Source organism: Lactuca saligna, chromosome 2 (assembly GCF_052625555.1).
Source record: "Lactuca saligna cultivar CGN05327 chromosome 2, ASM5262555v1, whole genome shotgun sequence".
In the NCBI taxonomy this organism is placed as follows: Eukaryota; Viridiplantae; Streptophyta; class Magnoliopsida; order Asterales; family Asteraceae; genus Lactuca; species Lactuca saligna.
The window spans coordinates 163,019,982-163,026,982 of NC_136418.1; positions in this window are offsets into that span (position 1 = coordinate 163,019,982).

The following is a 7,001-nucleotide window of genomic DNA, read 5'->3' on the forward strand; positions in this document are numbered from 1 at the left end:
ATCATAAATCAAAACGAAAAAAAAGATTGTACAACCAAAAATGTTTGTAAAATGTGAGTGTTTTTTTTTTTTTTTGGAAAAAAATTGAATGCATCTTTCAAGAAAAAAATGTGAATTTTATACAAAAAATGTAAAATCAAAAAGTTATTGGTAAACCTAGAACATTTAAATAAAAAAAATGGAAAAACAAGGATCTTTTTTAAATAAAAAGTTTAGTTAAAGTATAAAAATAAAAAACAGGTCTTTTACCTCTTGATTTTATGAAAAACATATATTGTTATTTTGAAAACTAATACGTTATTTTTTACTATATTTATGATTTTCTGAATAATAAACATATAATTAGCGGATTTATTTATCCATTACTCAAACATCAGAAGGATTTGAAGAAAAAGTTGGCGAAACGTCTAGTGTAAGAATAGTATGTGAGGACGTGATGCTGAGATTCGTTAGACCCTCCAATTGCATGACACGTGTATGATTAACCATAGCCGATCTAAACAAAAAGAAACCACTTGCCCCACTATTGCCTCACATTTTCAATTTTCAAAAAACTATCATTCTCTCTCCGTCACCGAGATCTGAGATCTACGATCCGCTGTCAACGATGGCTCTCCGACTTGTATACGTTGTGGCGTTCATCTCAGCATCATGCGCTTTCTTCATGATCCTCCACCTTCTCCTCCAGCCTGTCTTCTATTTCACCACCACCTGATCGAATCGACAGACATACAACCTCCAGGTTTGCTGATGTGTGAATGTATGCCACCACACACCGCCACACTTTTCTTCGTCGGCGGTAAATCATACTCTGCTTTTTCGAAATTTAGGTTAAGAGATTAATGATAGTTCGTGTTAGGTATTGTTACGTGTGTTTGTGTGTTTGTTTTTTGTTTTGAGTTTGATACCTCTAGATCTGCATATTTTGTATGAATTCAATTTCATGGTGCATGTATGGAGGTTTCCGGCTTATTTGGAGCCAATCGCGATGATGTTGACATATCACTGTGATAGATACATATAACATAGATTATTCAAACATGACACTATTGGACTCTAGTTTTGGCGTATTTCAATATTTCTCCAACATTTTTGGGGTATTTTAGTCCATTCTTCAATATGGATCATGTAATTGGTGTTATGCATACCAACTTTGTGCAGTGTTTGTTTGTAACGAATCAAAATCAATTTGCTTTTATGATCTTGTTTTTTTGAATAATCAAATACTAGGTGTTAAACCCGTTTATTATACAGATTAATTAAAAAAAATTAAATATTAAAGTGTCACATTATATATTTTTTAAAATAAAATTTCGAAATAATAAGGAAGAAAGAATCATATTCATTGCAATTTATTAGTCACATTTATTACAATAAATACTTTACATATATAAGTATATAAGTGTTATATGACTTTTTAATTTTAAAATTTGAAAAAATCCATAAAATAACATGTGGATATTATTTATTCTAAAAATAATATAAAATAACAAGTGTTAAAACTCATAAGAGATTGACAAGTGATAAAAAAAACCTTCATTTATTAGAGATATCGCTTTATAATGTTAAATTAATGCACTTATGTTGATGTAGTAATTTATGTTAGGTTTTGGTGACTATATGTTTTAATGATGTCAATAACTGAACGCAACTACAATGAATATATATCAAGTTAATATGTAATATTTTATCCTTTTAAAACAAAAAGTATCGATTATATGGTTTAATGATGACAATAATTAAACTCGACTACAATCTTTTATCCTAATAAAAGAGTACCTAAAATGTCACATGCCATTCATTGAGCTAAATTATGCAACTAAGTTTCCAAATGTGCCCTTCCATTTAAAACACATATATTGTGTCCTTTTTTTTTTTTGATATTTCAAATTTCATATATTTCATATTCTCAATTCTCTCTACAAAAAATATGATCAACAGTCTGTCATACTTATATTTTGGTAATATTATACTAAAATACATTGAAAACTTTTCAAGATTGCATTTAACATGCCATATTTAAGGGGATCATTCCTATCATATCATTCAAATTCAAAATTCTTTATTTTTTGGCATAAATTCTCAAACAATTTTCTTCCTAACTTTCATCTTTTACGCCTTGTATAAAACATCATCGTCACAAAAAAAAAAACACAATTCTAATCTTTTTATGTTTTCAAAGGTTTCACGTTTTTGAACATCATATAATCAACAATATTCATCACTGCAATATCAAGTTAGCCTCTTAAAACATTTTTCATTGGGTTGTTGATAGGAACGAGATGCATGTCAATGATTCCATTTTACTTTATTTCTGTTATACTTTTTTATTATATTTATTTCAGGTTTTTTATTTATTATTTTTAAATGTTTTTTTAGTGATATCACTTTTCTGTTTTTATAATAGTGCAATGCTATTACCTGTTCTATTTTTAGTCTAATATGAAAAACATTGAAACTTCATCCTACAATTAATACAAACACACTTTTGTTTTTCTATGTTTACATTTTTTTACTGCATCTTACATGTAATTCGTCTCCAATCGTGTTCTGTTTTGCTTTTTTTATGTTTATTTCTATCCTACTTTGTTATTATGTTTATTTATTTATTTTAAGTTTTATACTGAAATAATTTTTATGTTATTACAATATTTCAATACTATTATTAACTGTTTCTATAATGTTTTAAGTCTATTCTTCTGTTATTCCTTTTCTTTTCTTTTTTTTAATTTTTTCTATTTCTAAATTAAATAACTCATTGTACCTTCTTTTTCTTAGTATTACATTAATTTACATTAATGAAAAAAAATACTCCCAATAGTACAATGGTATTAAATGTTTCAATCTAACATAAATAACATAGAAACTATAGTATAAATCAAAATCAACATATTTAATGAAACCTCCAAACATGGCAATGTACTTTTATGTTATTACAATATTACAATGCTATTAACTCTTAATTTAATTTTATTAAGATATACATTATAGTTTTTTTAGTGTTTATGGTTATTACTAATGTACTGTGAAAGTCCAACACTATAATTGACCAAATATAGTAATGTATGTATGCATAACAAGTTTTGAAATTGATCAAACCTTTGGTCTGTACTTCTCCACGGTTTTGCATTATTTCAACCCGAACTCCAAGATTTCCAACCGATAAATAACCAACAAAAGATGTTATTTTCTCTATGTATTCATTTGTCTTCCTAATCAACATAAAATATGGAAACATAATTATATCCTTAACATAACATACAAATAACCAATAACACAAGAACAATAATGTGAATTTGATAAATGTCATTTGATAGATATGCATTTAAACAACATCAATCAAGATGAATTGCTAAGTACGTCATAAATAAATTGTATATGGGTAAAGTTACATATTTTAACAACTTATTCTGTTAGCTTTTAAAAAAAGACGGATTTAATGAAGAAAACACAAAGAAATCACCAGAAGACATGGTGAGAACTAAATAAAAAACAATGACTTAACATAACATCTTAACCTTCCGAAATAATACCATAACAATTGGTATTATCAACTAAACACAGTTTGATGTCATTTCAAACCTGCTTTTAAACATAAATTTGGGGTGTTCGACCTACCCATTGGTCCTAACGACCGAATTGGGGACTAATCCCCTCCTACCGATACTATCTCATATAACATGGCAACTAGCAAACTAGCATACTCACATATCTAGTAGTCTAGCATACTCACATATCCAACAATCAGACCAAACAGTTATCACAAAGATAACCATCGAAACTAACAATTACTAGTGGGTCGACCCTTGTGCCTTAGACCCACCCCTACTGGAAGGTAACTCAACTCGATGTCGTGTAGTGTCTGAACTATCCTCGGCGTGAAGTCCGGCTCTCCTCGACTCCTCAATCCCTACACGACAACCCTCAAGTCATCAAACATAACATACAACCCTAACCAGGGTCAATACCAAAACCAGGAAGAGTCAACATTGGTTAAAGTCAACACCTAGTTGACCTGACTGGCCGAGTTGGTCTACAAACTCGTCGAGTCCATACTCCACTAACCCGATCCAACCCCGACTCCACTCGTCGAGTATAACAAGAACTCGGCGAGTTCTCCTTCATTCAAACTATCGGGACCATCTTCATCCGACTCGTCGAGTTCTTCCTTGAACTCAGCACAAGAATGTGTCCAGTCTACGACTCGTCGAGTTGTACGAACAACTCGTCGAGTTCATCTTCAAGGATTGGGAGATTACCTTGGACTCGTCGAGTCTGTTCATACACCCGTCGAGTCCCATGATTCCCAGGTCCCTTTTCGCGTCTAGACATATGCGGGACTTTCCTCCCTAACAACTGGCCCATCCACAGAAAAGATTTTATGGTCATTACATCGCGACTCACCGAGTCCCAAGAACAACTCGGCGAGTCCATCCTTGACCAACATTATACAATCGATTTAGATGAGCCTTAACACCTCAAAACCATAGATCTGTCCCCCTAATATCCATTTCATACGTAAAGCTCCAAACTTGGTGCACATGCATGGGGGATTTGGCTCAAAAAGCCATAAAAGGTGCTCTACAAGATGCATGGGACTTTCATGGCCATAAATTTGGCACCTTTATGCCACAAGACCCTTCCAATGACTCAGATCTGAAGTCAAGACCCCAAATAACACTCCACAAATCCGAATATGGCATGGAAAGCCCTAAATGTGGCTAAAACCTAAGTCTAAAGATGAATAAACACATAGAAGACCAAAATAGGGGCAGTTTACCTTGATTGTGTTGAAAATGGAACTAGATTTCGGAATCTCTAAGCCCCAAGTTGAACTCTCAAGCTTCTTTCTTCTTTTTCAAGCTTCACAAACCACCAAAAGCACCAAAATGACCTTAGAACACTAAAAACGGCTAGGGTTACGATACACAACTTTCTGGGAGTGAAAGGTGCGATGGAGGTTGAGATAAAGTGTTTAAATATGGTTCAAACCATCAGATTTAGGGTTACACTCAACCAGTACTTACTCGCCAAGTCAGGTCGCCGACTCGTCGCATGTCACGACTTTACTCGACGAGTTGGGCCTCCAACTCGTCGAGTCCGAGAGAAAAACATAAAATACTTGAATAATAGGCATACCATTAATCGGGTGTTACAAGTAGAAACATTAGTATTTTCAACATTAATACTACCTCCTGACACAAATCTATATTTAAGAATTGGATCTCTGTTTATCTCTTATTCAGTTAATGGCTTAAATTGATAATTATGATTAAAAGGAGGAGGCACTTTATCATATCCTAAACCCTTTTGCTGGTTTTCTTTGAATTGCAAATTATGTTTTATCATGGACGCAACTACTTCACTTGTCACATCAAATTTTCTAAAAGTAAAATCTGCATTTTCAATTTTTTTTTTCAATGTGTCAAGCTCAACAGTTAACTCAGCAAGTTGTTCAGTCACAAATCTATATTTGGCACACTTATTGCTATACTCTTCCTGAAGTTTTCTAAAATCATTTGTTTTGGCTTCTAATTGAGCTTTTAGAGGTTTCTGACGTTTCCTAAGTTGATACCCTTCATATTTTAGGTCCTCGTTCTCTCTACGCAATAATTCTACATGCTCAAGTAAAATTTTGACATTATCAATGCATGTTTGAGAACAGAAAGACCAACTTACCTCTTTCTTCTCAGGAGCTGGTGTAGAAGATACCATAAAGGCAATCTGCAACTCCATCATTTCTTCTTCAGGATCAACCTTAGCTTTCTCTTCTAGAGCATCATTGATTTGAGCAAAGTGAGCACTCTTAGGTCCTGAAATATTCAGTGCCTGAATTTGGTCCTCCCAGTCAAAGGACTGAGAAATCATTTCCAGATTAGCAGTCTCACTATTGATAGCAGCACTTCCATGACTATTTCCCACTGGAACCATTGTTCTATCATTGCTTACCCTTCTGTCTGGCTTTGGACACTCACGAGCAAAATGACTTGGCTTGTGGCAATTATAACATCGAAGCTTTCCCTTGTTAAACCCAACCTTCTTGTAAGCATTCATCCCCCAGTTGTTCTTTCCTTTCTTCTTTTCAAATTGATTTGCCCTAAACACTGCCATTGCTATCTGCCAAGCAATATCCATTTCTTCCACATCTTGTAGATGAATTTGATCTAGATCAGCAAATGAGAGTTGAGATGGAAGCTCTCCAGTAACAAAAGCACTGTAGCAATTGACAAAGTCCAGTGGCAAGAGTTAAGTTTTCATCGTTTTCTTTGGGATTGTGAGCAGGAACCATAACTGGTGCTTTGGAGGAGGAAACAACTTGTGGAACAACAAAAGACTGACTTTGTGGATGAGACATAGATGATGAAGCAATAAATGGTGCAGCTGATGGAGCAATAAATGTTTGATTCTTAGGTTGTTGAACGGAAAAAGCTTGACTTGGAGAGGAGGTAAAAGATGAAAATGCATTATTTGAAGAAATCCCAAGATTTGCAGTTGAGTAGGAATTCACATGATTGATCTCTCGTTGCTTATCATCAAGATCACAGGCTTTGATGATTGTCATAGTTTCAAAAAGACTAAGACGATTGAGAACTTTTGTCTTCTTGATGACAGTCGCGTTCATATCCCATGCCTTCGGAAGTGATTTCAGCAACTTTTTGTTTATCTCAGACTTAGTCACATAAACCCCAGTTGAACTCATTTCAGTGGTGAGTGTGATAAAACGCTGCAACTGGGCTTCTAGAGTTTCTCCAAGAACATGATTAAACATATTGAATTTCTATCTTAACATATCTTGGTGACTATGTTTTATATCTTCATTACCCTCATAGACCTAAATTAAAGCTTCCCATAATGCCTTGGTTGAATCATAGTCTCTGAATCCTTGAGCAATATCAAGAGATAAATCCATAGTCAAAGTAGCCAACGCCCTTTCCTGTTCTTCAAACTTTTCGAAGTCTTCATCAGTGTAATCAGCATACACTTTGTCAATTATTTGTCCA